Genomic DNA, 16,719 nt, shown 5'->3' with positions numbered 1-16,719 from the left:
CATAGACATGAGATCTAATATCAGCCATATTTCTAACCTATTCTAATCACCCTATGCATTCTGAACTAGCATTTTCAAAAGCCAAAGATTCCATTATTATTTGTCTGACTTCTGAATCCGATACGATTTCACTTACAGCTGAAGTCAATCTGTGAGAAATCAGTGAAGGCTTCTTTTGGGACATGTATAATTTTAGTAAATGATTCAGACCTCTTCCCTGATTCTTCCACCTTGTCCCAAGCACTTAAAGCTGGCAAACAACACAGGACCTGGTGTGATCATTAAATTCAAGCTGCCTTTGTAACCCAGCGTATTGACCTTCACCTGGCAACTGATCCTGGGAATAGGGAATCTAGGCCCCATGTCATTGTTCTGTGGCCCTACCTTCCTCTTTCCACCAGGTTCGGCTTTGTAACTGAGGACCAGCTTCCAGTATTGCTGTTGCCAAATCTTTCTGGTCTTGGGGGATGATTCTGTTCTGAGTTGCCCATGAATTTAATATATGCTTCACATAGGGTAAATGCACACCATATGAAATGATTACTTCCTTGAATCTTCTCAAATCTAATACGTATATAGGATTCCACTTAACTTCTTCGTAACCTTGAGGGTACCTAGCATATGCTGGTAGTTCTTGTATAGTAACTGGGTAAACTAAGCTTGGTTTTCTAACAATCTTGTTAGAAAGGTTTCTAACAACCCTCTTCAGTTTCATCATGTGATGGCATGATATGTTCTTGTCTAAATTTCTGTGTCTAAGTAATTTCTTATTTTCTTTTTTTTTCTTTATTAACTTGAGTATTTCTTATTTACATTTCGATTGTTATCCCCCTTCCCCGGCCAACATCCCCCTAACCCCTCCCCCCTTCTATATGGGCTTCCCCTCCCCATCCTGCCCCCATTACCACCCTCCCCCAACAATCACGTTCACTGGGGGTTCAGTCTTGGCAGGACCAAGGGCTTCCCCTTCCACTGGTGCTCTTACTAGGCTATTCATTGCTACCTATGAGGTTGGAGTCCAGGGTCAGTCCATGTATAGTCTTTGGGTAGTGGCTTAGTCCCTGGAAGCTCTGGTTGGTTGGCATTGTTGTTCATATGGGGTCTGGAGACCCTTCAAGCTCTTCCAGTCCTTTCTCTGATTCCTTCAACGGGGGGGAGGAGGGCGGTCTCAGTTCAGTAGATTGCTGCTGGCATTCACCTATGTATTTGCTGTATTCTGGCTGTGTCTCTCAGGAGAGATCTACATCCGGTTCCTGTCAGCCTGCACTTCTTTGCTTCATCCATCTTATCTAGTTTGGTGGCTGTATATGTATGGGCCACATGTGGGGCAGGCTCTGAATGGGTGTTCCTTCAGTCTCTGTTCTAAACTTTGCCTCTCTCTTCCCTGCCAAGGGTATTCTTGTTCCCCTTTTAAAGAAGGAGTGAAGCATTCGCATTTTGGTCATCCGTCTTGAGTTTCATGTGTTCTGTGCATCTAGGGTAATTCAAGCATTTGGGCTAAAAAATAGGGAACGCTTCACGAATTTGCGTGTCATCCTTGCGCAGGGGCCATGCTAATCTTCTCTGTATTGTTCCAATTTTAGTATATGTGCTGCTGAAGCGAGCACGTATTTTCTTATTTTCATCTATAGGTCTCTCTAAGACTCGTATCTTATCAGTCCACTTTTCATATTTGGCGCCAAAAACCTACTATGGCTAGTAAGGATAAAATATGAATTACCAGACTAATAGTAATTATTCTGAGTATTAAGTCATTTATCTTTTCATTTTTTGCTTCTATTTTCAGGACATCTAAAGTAGCACTATACAGTGTCCTCACATCCTGCATTATGATGTATTTCCCATCCTTAATGTGGAAAAGATATTTTCTTTTAATATTACTTAATTCTCCTCAAGGTCTTCCAAGGTGTCTTACAAAATCTGATGACTTTTGAGTTTGTCTGCAGCCAGCCTGAGTTCTGCATCTGTGTGGTTGTGCCCAACATTAGGTGCCAAATATTGTTGTTGTTGTTGTTGTTGTTGTTGTTGTTGTTGTTGTTTTTAACAAAATTTCAGTCCTTCTATTTTACCCATGAAGTCCTGGGAGCCAGGTGCTGGGGTGAAAGCCTGCTAGCTCAGAGAGGCGGTGTAAGTACCCAGCTGACCTTCCTCCTCAGCCAATGTTCAAGAAGGAATGCCCTCTCTCATGCCATCTCAAAAACCCTCCTTCAAGCTGAATGTCTCTCCCTTCTACTTCCTGTGCATCTCCATCTGAGGGAGTCAGGGACTCCCTCTTACTCTGTTTTTTTTTTTTTCCTTAATTCTATGTTCACTTTCTGTCAAGTGGTTGCTTGCTCTGCCTCTTTACCTACAGTTGACTTTATTTAATCCTGTTTGCAATATTCGTGCAGAAAGCTCTTGGATTAAAGGTGTGTGCTAAGGCTAAGCCACACAACTAAAAACAGGTTTTTACAATACAATAACACAGTCTCGCAGATTGGAGTGTGATCAAATATCCTACAACAGTGGGACCACACATACCCTCACCACATGACTGCCATGTATAACTTAGGAAGAGGTAAGTGACTCAACTATGACATGGGAAAAGGCCTGACAAGGAGTCTCTAGTGTGAAAACTATTGCTTGTCCTCTCCTTATGGGCCAGGATAGTTAGTTATAAGGCAGACAAGGAGAGGAATGGGAACTGGTTTGGGGTTTTGTTTTGTTTTGTTTTTTGTCTTTTTCATATTTTGGCCTGAGGTCAGCCACTGCTAGGGGTAGCTCAAGAGGTAGGGTATGTCATGAGTTAAGGAATGTCATATGACTGATAAATATCTGTGTGGTGGCTATTACTGGGATTGATGGGACAGAGAGGCAAGAGTCTAGAAAAACAACTTGGAACCAAATTACTTTTAGTTTGGGAGATTGTCATTGTTTAACCAAAATGGAGGAGCATTCCAAAAGTGCATGGCTGAAATTTCTAAGGCATCTTAAAGACACAGTATGCGGAAAGAGACCATAGTATGACCTCAACAGGTGAGACCGTGTTTATTAGCAAGCAGTAAAGGGGGCAGCCTCTCTCACGGGGAGGTAACAGAGGGGTCTGCAGAGGGACGAGACAGACTGATATATGATAGCACATATCCTTTATGGGATATGGGGTGAGGGCTTGGGAATGAGGAAATTATAGCCATAGGGGGTTATGTGGAGGTCTGCAGTCTTTCCTTCATGAGATTCTTTGCCTAAGGTGAAGGCAGATTATCTTGGGAGACACTTTCTCAATGGTCATTCCTTTCTGGGTTGGTTATAACAATTGGGCAGGTCAGCTGCACATTGGAATCCTATTTTTTTTTTCTTTTCTTTTTTTTCGGAGCTGGGGACCGAACCCATGGAATCCTATTTTAACAACCAAGGTGCTCTATCATCCCAGAGTCTAAAAGAGTAGGAAAGGGGAGGGAACAGGAGTGTCCACACTTTCTTAACTGCTTCAAGCAGTTACCTATACAGCCTAACACACATAGACACATGCTGCAGGTTATCTGTGGCCACCACACCCTGTGAGTTGAGATTTTAAAAAGAAAACTTTTATTATTATTATTATTATTATTATTATTATTATTATTATTATTATTTCTCATACTCATAGAAACTTGTTTCTAGTAACCAGAAGGCTTTCCTCCCCTTTAAAGGTAACCGTGAAGAAAGAGCTGTTGTCTCTTTTTGAAATAACAACCAACAAGTTCAAATTCAACTGTAGGCTAGTGGGAAGACGGCACATACATGTAATCCCAGTACTCAGGAGGCAGAGGATCTCTGAGTTCCAGGACAGCTAGGGCTACAAAGAGAAACCCTGTCTCAAAAACATATTTTACTTTTTATGTATGTGTATGGGGGTGTGGGATATTTGGGGACTATAATGGCCCAGGGTTATGGAGGAGAAAGGGTTGAGGGAGTTTAACACTAATGACCTCAGGGGTTGGGGATTTGGCTCAGTGGTAGAGCGCTCCAAAAAAAAGAAAAGAAAAAAACAAAAAACAAAAGAACAAAAAAAAAACCCACTAATGACCTCAAACATGAGGACCGCAGGAGTTGGCTATCCCCCCTCCCAACCTGGCACCTAAAGTCGGGCCCCCCCACCATCAACCCTACGAAGAATTTATTACCCTGACAGTGATCTGGCTGCACTCCCAGTTCAACCTTACTAAGTTTCCCCACCCCTACAGCCCCTGAGTCTGTAGGTGAAGCATCTTCAATATGTCTGCCCTGGCTAGTGGTACAAAGCCACACAAACCTTTTCCCAGAGACCCCAGCCCCCTCCCCAGGGACATAAATGTCCCCTTCCCCCCCCAATAAATGAACCCGTGTGCTCACTGCCCGTGCGTTCATCAGATCCTGCACTGCACCTCACTGCACCGGGTTAAGCCCCTCTACCTCCAGTCCATTTGCCATAGGAAGAGACACAGCACAGCAGGGTGTGTGCAGGAACTTCTGGAGGCCAGGAGAGGGGGTCAGATCCTCTAGAGCTGGAATTCCAGGGGGGGGGGTGTGAGCTGCCTGATGTGGGTGCCACAGACTGAACTTGAGTCCTCTGGAAGGGCAGCAAAGGCTCTTAACCACTTAGCCATCTTTAATTAACTCTATTAATATTAGGCTGGAGAGATGACTCAGCAGGTAAGAATACTGACTGCCCTTCCAGAGGTCCTGAGTTCAAATCCCGGCAACCACATGGTGGCTCACAACCATCTGTAATGGGATCTGATGCCTCTTCTGGTGTGTCTGAAGACAGCTGCAGTGTCTTCACAAAACAAATCTTTTTAAAAACAAAAAAAACCAAAACCTCCATTAGTATTTTAACTTGATTGCCTCCTGGGAGGTCTAAGGTGAAATAAACCCTTTTCTTCCCCCACGTTGCAAACTAGCACAACTTTTCAGCTAATTCCCAGATCTAAATTTATGGCCCTCTGCGAATCTTACTCTTATGGGAAGCTATAGGAAAGTAAAGGTGTGAACAAGAGACACGAACCCTTTAATTTTATAAACAGCAGCATTGAAATTAAATCCAAGGACACTCATTCCGTTCTGCTAGCCGCTGTTCAGGACTGCTGTTGTGTGGAGGAAGGAATCTCTCCATAATAATAAAAAATCCATAATAATAACTTTTCATTAGTACGTTCTCCCAGCCCATGCAAATGTACCCCTTCCCAAAGTCCAGACGTAGTACTGTCCAGATGGGCATGCAGATGCATTTCATGGAAGATAATAAGTTATTGCCAGGCAGGCCTTTAATCCCGGTGCTCAGGAAGCAGAGGCAGGCAGATCTCTGAGTTTGTTCTGAGGCCAACCTGGTCTACAGAGCAAGTTTCAGGACTACACAGAGAGACCCCGTCTCAAGAGAAAAATTAAAGCAAAAAGAGAGAATTAGAGTTATCCTGACACTGCTGCTTCTAGTAAAGCAGACATTTCAAGGTGACACAGGATACAATGATCTCTTCCTCATTTTGAATTTCTTTCCATTTTTAGTTTTTGTTTCCTCTTTTCAAGACAGGGTTTCTCTGTGTAGCTCTGGATATCCTAGAGGTCACTCTGTAGACCAGGTTGGCCTTGAACTCCGAGATCTTCCTGCCTCTGCTTCTCTGGGACTAAAAGCATGTGCCACCACCGCCTGGCCCACTAATTTCGGATTTTTCCCTTGGAGATGACTCTTAAGCTAGAACAGGATAGACTGTGATGGGAGCAAGTAAATATGGCACTGCGGTTTCTGGCATTAAGGGGGTCCCAGCGACTGACAGGTGTCAAAACGAGATGAAGAGAAGTGTTTGGGGAGCCACGGTCAGTGAAGGGTAGAGTCTGACAAAAGCATTGGAGAAGAGAGGAATACATGGTGGCCATGTCTCTTCTTCGCCATGAGTTGGATAAAGAAGGTGGACAGGAGGAGTGAGGCCGGGAAGTCAGGAGTGGAAGGCACATGCAGTGTGACTGGGATGGGAGCTGGGAACAGGAGGTTTGAGCAGAAAACAGCATGGTTGGCTTCAAAGTCACTCTGACCTCACATTTTGACAGCCCCCGCAACAGTGCTCTCGGACATGTTTGAGGTCTTCTAAGTTCCAGAGCTACATATATAACAAACCACACTATCATCTGACTAAACGGCCCTGCTCAAACTTGCAGGAGATGGGATTCTTTCCATTTTACCAGTAGAGTTAAGCAAGACGTCAGGGCTCAAGATACCCAGATGAGTATCTCTAAGGCAATTAGACAATTTAAATGAGCTCCCGAGCTGGGCTCCTTTGGTCTCACAGCTGCCTTGAATACCTTCATGACTGCAGGGGTGGGAGTTGGGGGTGGGTGCTAAAGTCCTCACAGCCTGCCTCAGCCTCCTCCTCAGACCCTAGCCTGGTGTCCTACAGAGTAAATCCATCACACCACACAAGCCAGGCCCAAACCAATGTCCTCCCCCTTCTCAAGAAGTGGCTGAAGTATCAAAACAGGATGTGCGAATGTTTCATTTCCCTGTGGAAAGTTGGAGGTCTTCCCAAGAGAGTGAAGATACAGGACTCTGTTGGATGTTAAACACTAGCAGTCCCCAAACTTTCCATAGTCTGTTCCCTCAGAGCTTCTGGTCTGAAGAGGTGATCTCCCAGAGAGTTTTTTGGCTTGAGCTCAGGCCCAGAGGAGCTCCATTTTACTGAAAACCTAGAGGTGGCCATGGGGAGAGGCCCCAGGACTGTACAGGTCGTCCCCTGCATTTGCAGAGCACGAAAGCAGAGGGCACAGACTGCAGGAGCAACGGCCTTGAGAAGTAGCAGGAAGAACCTTGCAACACACCTTGCAGGTTAATGGGAGACCAAAACAGGAACCATATACTTTGCTGGCTAAGGGTTCTGTTTGTTAAGGCAGTTAGGAATACGTTCATCTGTCCTGTGCTTGTTTGACCCGTCCGCTCTGGATATGCTTGTGCACATGTGGGCGGGAGGTACGTGTACAGGAAATACGTCAGGATGTATGCTTGCCCCTGACTGGACCTGACGAGAAATGCAATAAAGTAGGCTTTGCCTTTTTTTTTTTTTTTTTTTTTTTAAGAAGCCTTTATTTCCACCTTTCTCAAATGGAGCAGGCTAACTTGGTAGCTTTGGGGGGGATTAGTCAAAGAGACCGAATCCCATATGCTCTTTCAATTCGTCCGACTCCTCCTTGGCTTCAGCCTTGACTGGGTTTGCGGCAGTAGCAACAGGGGCCACAGCCTCAAGTGCTGATAGCTCCGCCAGGAAGGCCTTGACCTTTTCAGCCGGTGGGAAGGTGTGTAATCAGTCTCCACGGACAAAGCCAGGTCCCGTTTGTACCCATTGATGATGGAGTGAGGCACTGGGGCAACAGTCGGGTAGCCAATCTGCAGACAGACGGCGGCCACATTGCGTTCATCCTCGAGAGTGTAGGGTCTGCTCTGTGATGTCCAGCACCTCAGGGTTGTAAATGCTGCCATTGTCGAAAACCTGCCGGATGATCAGCCTAACGGGGCAGGGGGGAGATGTGCGGCGTGTTCAGCAGTGTGGCTTCACTGGCTCCTACCTTGTCTCCAGTTTTTATCAGCTGCACATCGCTCAGAATTTCAATGGTACCTCTGGAGATGTTAGTGGCGATGCCTAACATCTCCAGTATGAGAAAGAGCGCTTTTCAGGCCCCAGACCAGTGTTCTGAGCACGCGCAGTGACCTCACATGGCGCCAGGGCATCAGCTTCAGTGGCAGCTGGCACCTTATTGGCCAGCAGCATGTCCCTAATCTCAGTGAGGTCCCCCTTGGTGAACACGAAGCCCACGTTCCCCCGGATGTGAGTTTCTCCAGAGCTAGTTTGTTCTCCAGGTGGCCCCTGATGGCCTTGCGCATCGTGGCGTTCTTGCCCATCAGCACCACAGCCTTCCCTCGGAGGGACATGCGGATCTGCTATATCTGCTTGGAGCCCACATTGTCTGCTCCCACAATGAGGCATTTTGGGTAATCATCCAAAAGTTGGATGATCTTTTTTCTTTTTTTTTTAAAGCATGTTTCTCCTTTTTAAAACTTATTTATGGGCTGGAGAGATGGCTCAGTGGTTAAGAGCCCCGACTGCTCTTCCAGAGGTCCTGAGTTCAATTCCCAGCAACCACATGGTGGCTCACAACCATCTGTAAGGAGATCTGATGCCCTCTTCTGGTGTGTCTGAAGACAGCTACAGTGTACTTATATATAATAAATGAATAAATCTTTAAAAAAATTTATTTGTTTTACGTATATGAGTCTTCAGACACATCAGAAGAGGGTATTAGATCCCATTATAGATGGTTGTGAGGCACCATGTGGTTGCTGGGAATTGAACTCAGGACCTCTGGAAGAGCAGTCAGTGCTCTTAACCACTGAACCATCTGTCCAGCCCCAAATTGGATGATCTTAAGGAAGTGGTTGGACGTCCAGGTCGCCCCGTCTTCCCTGGGCATCATGGCAGTGCTTCAGGGATTGCCACTCCGGGTTTAAAATGATGTCACTCTAATGAAGACGCTTGGGGAGAGCGGGTTTTGCCTTTTTAAGTCTCAGCAAAACTCATGGCCATTTTCTGAGAACCCCAGAGTGGTCCTGGCCAGAACCCATCCATCTTCCTAGCCAGTATTTAATTAAAGCCTACTTCGAATTTATCTTGAATTTGTGGTAGTGGTCTTATTCTTGCCCTGTGGGATTAACAGATGCTGGGCTGTCTTTTGGCAGGTTGAATTTGAGTGGGTCACCCAGGCACCTGAGAATAAAGCTCATAAATACTACTTAGACTTTAAGGGGTGTGTGTGTCTGAGAAAATCCTATGACTCTCACAGAGATCCGAATGGGAATGTATGTACAGCAACTGACCTTCAGCTCATCATGTGCCTTCTCTGAGGTAATGCTTGGTATTTGTATGCCTCAGAGCTAGTTTGTTTCTACAAAAGCTCTTGGGAGCAGGTAATTACAGAAGATTTTAGTGGGCCTTCTATGCTGTCCATTTGTCTATGACGACTGATCACGAAACAAGAATGCTTCTTTTAATATTCCAAATGCTTCTGTTGCTGGATAAGAATGGCGCACTTTGGAAAGATCTCTCCCCTGGAGTCACTTGATGGATACACGTCATCAGAGAGAGCTCCAGGGTTACTCTGGAGAAACTCTTTATTACTTAGGCTCCACATGGCCTGCTACCCAGCAAATACCTGATATTTTATCAAAACACCAGTGAACAAGAGGAGGAGAACGGGAATATGGGGCTACAGAGGCGTGGCCAATCTTAGTCGTAAAGTCTAGTCTGTGAGCAAGTGGGAAATCTGAGGCATCTCTGAGACAGGAAATAGGCGCCAGACAGGTGGTCCCAGAGCAAGTTCAGACTGAGGTTCATGATGAGGCACCGAAGACTCTGGCACTGGGTAGGTGCCCTCTGCTGCTCAGGCCTCAATATAGGTTTGGACCCAGCCCAGGGACTGTGCCTAACATCTAGAGAAAACCTGGCCAGGGCCAAGGCTGCACCCCCAGAAACTGACTGCCCAGAGATATCAAGATAGGCTGGAGTGGTATCTACATGTACATTTTTTGAGAAAGTTCTGGGTTGGTCAGAAACATCCTGATTAGAGCTGCCTGTGACAGGATAATCTTAGAGTCTGTTCTAGGCCAGAGTTGATTGTCGATAAACTCCGGCGACCACCCTCCTTGCCTTCGTGAGCTTGCTTGGGATCAGACAAGTGGAAAGGGGGAAGTGGGCCCAGTCTATTGCCACACTCAACAGAACTTTAACCTGACTCCCTATCAAGGTTCCCTAAACACTTCAAGACCTGTTCCCTCTGTGTCTTGTGACACAAAGGAAGCGGGCAGTGGGAAGGGAGCTGTGGAAGATAGTAATTCTTATGTTTGCTTCCTTGTTGGATTTGTTTGTTTGTTCGCAATTGTGACATTGATGGTATTTGCTTTAGAAAAATCCTACCCTCGCCCTAGCCTGCTCGTGGCCTATCTACCAGAGAGGTTTCAGAGCAGAGCTAGCTAAGTCAGCAGCCCTTTTGGGGACACTTGGTGGAGTTCACGGGCCGTTCTTCTGGTTTATAGTTTCAGAAACTCCGTTTTATTAGTTCATTCAAGGTTATCACGTAATCTGCTACCCAAGGGCACAGAACACTGATTTACAAGGATACTTTATTGGTTTGCACCAAGCAGGAGAACAAGTGTGCTCTTCAGAATGGGCTCTAGTGTCTCCTCGGGAGGGGAAATCCTCACAAGAATTAGGACAGGTGGATTGCTGGGTAATTTTCAACTCCCAGCAAAGGTACTACGGAATGGTCTTAAGGCTGTTTTATTTAACTTTGGGTAGGATAGCCCAAGAATTGTCAGTGTCATCGAGAAGAATTTTAGACTAATAGGCACATAGTTGGAACAACAACAAAAAAAGCTACCAGGCAGATGTCTTGCTAGCTGACCACACAGCTTGCCCAGTCTGTGAGGAGGGCAGAGACCTGGCTAATGTGATTTCCTCTCCTGCAGTCCCTACAGCTCAGCAACTCACCCCAACAAGGCACCAGCTCGCTCCCTCATCAGAAATGCAGAGTCATGCCCCACTCCTTTGACCTTCTAAAGCAGAGTCAGCATTTTAAAATGCACATCTAAGTTTAAGAAGCGCTGAACTATGAGGCTCCCTATAGAAAGGCACTTTCACCCTAACTACAGCGGGGAAGTCTGTCTGCCGCTGTGATGTCTAGGTGAGATCTCCATCTTAGCCACAGTGGCTGTAACTCACCTGATAAGAGGAAGGTGTAGGGCTCAGTAGGATGGGGTCCTTTCCCAGAATTCCCTCTCTCCAGCCTGCTGCTCACGGTTACCTCCTAGAGTCGACGTTATTACAGAGGCCAAGGGTCTTCTTCAAATGCTCCAGTTCCTCACTGAAACCAGTGTATGTCTGTGTGTGTGTGTGTGTGTGTGTGTGTGTGTGTGTGTGTGTGTTTTTAAGACAAGTGCTTGCTCTTAGCCTGTCCTGAGCTAAGTGGTAGGCCAGGTCAGCCTTGAACTGGGGATTAAAGGTTTGTGTCACTTCACTGGGCTCTGAAGCAGTAACCATTGACTTATTTAATCTGTTTTTTATTTGTTTAATTTTAAGAATGACTTACTTCTTATTTTTGTGTACTGGTGTTTTGCCTGCATTTGTGCCTGTGTGAGGGTATGAGACATGAAAGGATCTGCTGGGCTCTGCCATTAAAAGCGGTGCCACTTGTAGCCAGTTATTTTGTTATCTATAAAATGGGTACAATTTCTGAGGCCAAAAAGATGACAGACACATAAGTCCCAGCTCTGAACGAGGAGAGTTTAGGGACTCTATTAACATGAGGTGACTCTGAGGCCTGGGAACCCCAGCCATGGAATACAATTCTTCTGACATTTAGGACGCCCTTGACATGAGCCAAAGGAAGCCAGGCCAGCCCTCCCAGAAGTGACCACCAAAAAATTTGCCTCCTTGACCACATTTCCATGTGGAAATGAAACTTTGGGCAGAACCGGTTACTAAACAGAGGGAAATTTTTGTCTACTATGTGTATTAGGCCAAGGAAACCAAAAATTTTCTGATGATTCAGTATTTTCCCTGCATATTGAATTTGCTTACTTGAGCTTTTTATTTCTTGTCTTCTTATATTCTTCTTCTTCTTCCTTTTAGTATAATAATTTTAATTGAACTCAGATCATCCAGACTGACAGCTGGCTCCTTTATCCTCTGAGCTACCCTGCTGAACCAAGGAGCCTCTTTCACAGTTGTTCATTTTCCCCAATTACATAGCAACAGCTGCAATTTCTTTTCAAAGGCTTCTTTTTTGTTGTCTTGTTGTGTGTTTGTTTTTTGGTTTTGGGGTGTTTTTGTTTTGTTTTGTTTTTGAGACAGGGTTTTGTTGCACAGAGATCTGGCTGTCCTGGAACTTGCTTGTAGACCAGGCTGGCCTCATACAGAGATGCAGGACCAAGTTGCCTCTGCCTCCCAAGTGCTGGGATTTGAGGCATAAGCAATCGCCAACCAGTTTTCAAAGGACTCTCCTTAATCTAAAACAAACAAACAAAAAGCTTTCTGTTTAGTCAACGTTTGACCATATGATACATAGTTCATCTAAAGTATTAGGACATCAGATTTCCATTATGGAGGAAGGGGAATTCAGAGAGAGGAAGGCCTGGATGTGAGAAGAAGGAAGGTGAGAATGTGAAAACAAAATTAACATAATTCTTTGAACTCCGACCTCAGCAAGGGCAGGTGTACAGATCCTGTGAAGGCTAAGCTGTCAGGAAGCAGGAATAGGCTCGCACCAAGAACGCTGAGGGGGTTGGGGATTTAGCTCAGTGGTAGAGTGCTTGCCTAGAAAGCGCAAGGCCCTGGGTTCGGTCCCCAGCTCCGAGAAAAAAAAAAAGAACGCTGAGTGGGACCGTCTCAAAGTTCCGCTTTGAACTTTCTACAACTGTCTGGTGTTGCCCCTCATTATAAATATGAATGCAGATTTTGAAATTGAATCTGGGGTTTAATAAAAAGTATCTCGTAGGTGCTGAATCCTCTCAAATTGCCCCACTCAAGTGGTCTCTGCAGCTCTGTTAACTGAGGAGTCTGGGGGGCAAGGTATGCGGTGCGGAAGTCTGGACCGTGACTGCGTAGGCCGGTTTGGGCGAAATGTTCAACGCCTGTCTAACGGCAGTTGCCACATGTGGGAAATGGCACCAGACCTTAGTAGGTCCCCAGGCCTTCACACAACTGACTCCATGACAGAAGTACCATTCAGGCTGTAAAACTCAGTACACAGACAGCACCATCTGCCAACGCTGAAACAAAAGCCTAATCCATCAAAGTCTCCATGGTTCAGGGAAAGTCTCCAAATGGACTAACCTTGCTTTTTAGCCTCTGCAGTTCTGTTTCTTGCTAACTGTTCTTGTTAACTGAAGTGTGTCAACCCAGAACGTAGTTCTTGTGCTTCAAGGCTTGCCATGATAAAGGTACACTGTTACACTGGGATCCTGAACATTAGCTGGCAAGCTAATAAAGACGTTCTATTGCCTCAAACCCACATCTGAGCAGTTTTCTCCAATGAATACCCCACCACAATATCAGTTTTAATTTCTGAGGCTTGTGATAAGGACTACACGAACTGGTAGGTTTAAAGACTTATGACATCAGCACATAATATACGCTTAGTGAATCTCGGCTACTGTCCTTAGTTGCTAACGATAAGCGTGTTCTCAGCCAATAGATTAGATTATTTTTCATTGTCATCATTACTACTTTAAATTGTGTGTGTGCGTGTGTGTGCTTGTGTGTGCTTGTGTATGTATGCATGCATGCATGTGTGTGCTTGTGCATGTATGCATGCATGTGTATGTGTGTGCACATGTGTGCGTACATGTGTGTACATGTGTGCATACATGTGTGCGTACATGTGTGTGTGCGTGTGTGCATACATGTGTGCGTACATGTGTGTGTGCGTGTGTATGCATGTGATTACAGTGCCATCAGAAGTATAAGAGGATGCGGGACACCTGGAGCTGAAGCCACAGGCACCTCTGAGCCACCTGGTGGAGCACTGGGAATCAAATGGAGGCTCTCTAGAAAAGCAGCATGTGCTCCCACCCACCGTCCACCCTCTATCACTTTAAAAATTGTTATTGTGTATTTGTTGTCACTTGAGAAACGGTCTCCCTTGGTAACCAGGCTGGCCTCCAACTACAGAGTTCTGTCTGCCTCTGTCTCCTCCCTCTGGGATTAAACCTTGCCCAGCAAAAATTTATTTTATCTTTATTTTTACTTGAGATAGGCTCTTGCCGTACAGTCCCACACTGACCTTGATCTCAGGATGTAGGCCAGGCAGGCCCTAACTTGACTTTTTTCTGATGCTAGGATTGCAGGCTTATACTATCATGCCTTGGTACTGCTTCTCCTTCTCCAGTTTTGGCTGGAATGGACTGGAGATGAATTAAAGCAAATATTCTACACACATGCAGTGTATTTAGCGTCAGCAGAGCCTGGGGATTGTACTGGGCATGGAAAAGAGGAAATGTGAAATACTATTGAAATTAGGGAGTACTTGGCAAAATCCTAGTTTTGCTCACCATACGGTGGTCAGAAAGCAGAGAGTCACTCCTCCTGCCCTTCCTCTAATTAGCCTCACTTCCTAATAGTCGGTTCAGCCTTGAACACGTTAACAGGGTCACACACTTACTATCTAGGCCTCCGTTGATAGTACCGTCAGCCGGGACCAAGCCTCCAACACAGGAGCCCCTTTGTGGGGGGCTTCGTAAACAATGACATGTTACTTCATATCTAAGCACTGCAGTCCAAGCTACCCCAGACTCTGAGAGGAATCGTCTCATGAGAAATTACAGATTTACTCTCATGGGAAAAGGAAAGAGAGAAACTGGCCACTTATTTGAATGAAGTTTTAATAATATTTTAATAATCCAGCCTTCGTTTATTGAGTACTTATGAGGCTAGAGTGTACACATGAGATAAAGTTGCTTCCAAACTGAAAATTCTGTGGTGACGTTAGTTCTACCTTGCCCAAGCCCAACTAAATCTCATGCCCTATATTTTCACATCATTATATTAGTTGGTATAAATATCCTTGAAATTAATTAAAAATTAATCACCTCCCTTTCCTCCATCTAAGTAACCTTGGCCGTTTGCTATAAAGTGGGGCAAACTCCTTCCTGTCAGCCTAGCCTGGATATTGCTTCTGTTCTATTTTCTTGCATGAGTTTTGTTTTGCCCTGGGGAAACAAAACCATATAATGTAGTTATCAGTAGAGTTACAAGAACTGTTCCAAGTCAGCATTAGAAGGGGAAAAAAGAGGAACAGGACCTCCAAAACTTAAAAAAAAAGGGGGGGGGGAGCGCCAGAGAGATGGTTCAGGGGTAAAGAACACTGACAGTTCAAGAGACTCTCAGCACCCACAGGAAGGCTAATTATCATGTGATAATTTCAGATGCCCTTCTCTAGCCTTCTTGGGTACCAGGCATGTAAGTGGTACCCAGACCCACATGCAGGCAAAATGTCTATGCAACATCCAATTCAATAAATAATTTTTAAAAGCTGGGCAGCATTTGGGAGGCAGAGGGAGGCAGGTCTCTGAGTTTAATGTTAGTCTAGTCAATAGAGCATGTTCCAGGACAGCCAGGGCTACAGAGAGAAATCCTGTCTCAAAAAACCAGAAAAAAGGGGTTGGAGATTTAGCTCAGTGGTAGAGTGCTTGCCTAGGAAGCGCAAGGCCCTGGGTTCGGTCCCCAGCTCCGAAAAAAAGAACAAAAAAAAAAAAAAAAAAAAAAAACCAGAAAAAAGAAAAAGAAAAAAAAAGGGGGGGGGGGAATGTTTATCACAACCCCACTGCTCCTACACAGCAGAGTTCCAGACTGAGTTCCAAGACAGCCAGGGCTACAAAAAAGAAAACCCTGTCTTGAAAACCAAATAGAAGACAAACAAGCAAACAAAATTCCTCACTGAATTGTTTTCCTAGGAATGTGTTGTTTGGGACAATTAGGGACTCCCAGAGCTGCATTTTGTGTTGACCAAGTCAACAAAGTTATTATGTATTGAGTAAAGCTGTATGATGGGAAAAGACATGTAAAGAATGGTGTGGGGTCGGGGAGAGTTTTTAGCACTGGAAAGACAAACAGCAGAATATGTACTTAAAGAACAAATAAGTGACAGATGTGTATAATGGAACGCCAGGCTTGGTGGCACACGCCTTTATTCCTACCACTCAGAACAGAGGTATGAAGATCTCTGAGTTCAATGCCAGCCTGGTCCACATAGTGAATACCAGGATAGCCAAGGCTACATGAAAGACCTAGTTTTGAAACCAATGGCTCCCCGTGTCTATCTTCTGCCAGTTTGCAGTGTGCTCTGGCTTTTTATATATTTTCTGGAGTAGTACAATTCGGACACAGTAGGGTGTAAAGGGTCCAGCAGTTAGTAAACCCCAAGTACTTGCTGAATTTTAGAGCAGATAAGCCAAAAGCTGAATTGGTGGCTGGGTAGTAGATTAGTACTTTAAAAGACATTTCCAGGGTCCCTAAGGGCTCCACTATCTAACTATAGTCCTTTTGCGGTCTAAGATCACTCTCTGTAACTATTTGTAAACCTACCTCAGGCTGAACAGTAAAGTACAGATAGGAAGAGAAGAGTGTGAATGTTTGCAGTTTTAACAGAGCTCCTTTTATTTGCTATGCATAGCACCAACCCTCTAAAAGCAATAATGGTGATAAACATGCAAGTTAATCTACAACTTTATCACCCTAGTAAGCCATTGGTTTTTATTTTCCCTTCCACAGGCTGAACTTAGTAAGCACTGTTAGCTCTTTGCTTGGCTCAAGCGCTGCTTGTTAAAATCTAAAAAAAAGATTTGCAGCTTTGCTTTTAAAGTTTTCCCTTTTTTAAAGCATGTCCACGGCTGCACAAACTCGTCTTTACGATATGTTTTTAGCGGAGACCTAAGCTTGCAAGCAGCAGTATTTTAGAGTGAAGGCTAATACTTCTGAACTTGCACCACAGGGTTGGGTGTCGGTCAAGGTTAGGTGGAGGGCGACGGGCCAACTACAAAGACACCGCGGGGGAGGGGTGCGCCGAGAGAAAGAAAGCCACAGCCAATCGCGCGCGCAGTCCTGACACCTGCCGCCTTGGCGCCTTTTCTCTCCCACTCCGCGCACGCACGAGCTGCGCGCGCATCTCGCCTCCAGCGGTCTTGCCTGAGCA

General features: G+C 45.2%; 1 non-coding gene and 1 pseudogene across 1 annotated transcript; both read right to left on the bottom strand.

Moving 5' to 3' along the window:
* Positions 1 to 1,500: 1,500 nt before the first annotated feature.
* LOC120095807 (U6 spliceosomal RNA) lies at positions 1,501 to 1,607 on the bottom strand. The gene has a single exon (XR_005491571.1). It is a non-coding gene; the product is annotated as a U6 spliceosomal RNA (small nuclear RNA).
* A 5,511-nt stretch (positions 1,608 to 7,118) lies between these two features.
* Positions 7,119 to 16,692, bottom strand: Rplp0-ps12 (ribosomal protein lateral stalk subunit P0, pseudogene 12; annotated as a pseudogene).
* Positions 16,693 to 16,719: the final 27 nt, after the last annotated feature.

This window comes from Rattus norvegicus, chromosome 11 (assembly GCF_036323735.1).
Source record: "Rattus norvegicus strain BN/NHsdMcwi chromosome 11, GRCr8, whole genome shotgun sequence".
NCBI classification, from domain to species: domain Eukaryota; kingdom Metazoa; phylum Chordata; class Mammalia; order Rodentia; family Muridae; genus Rattus; species Rattus norvegicus.
This window is presented reverse-complemented; position numbering and strand designations above follow the sequence as displayed.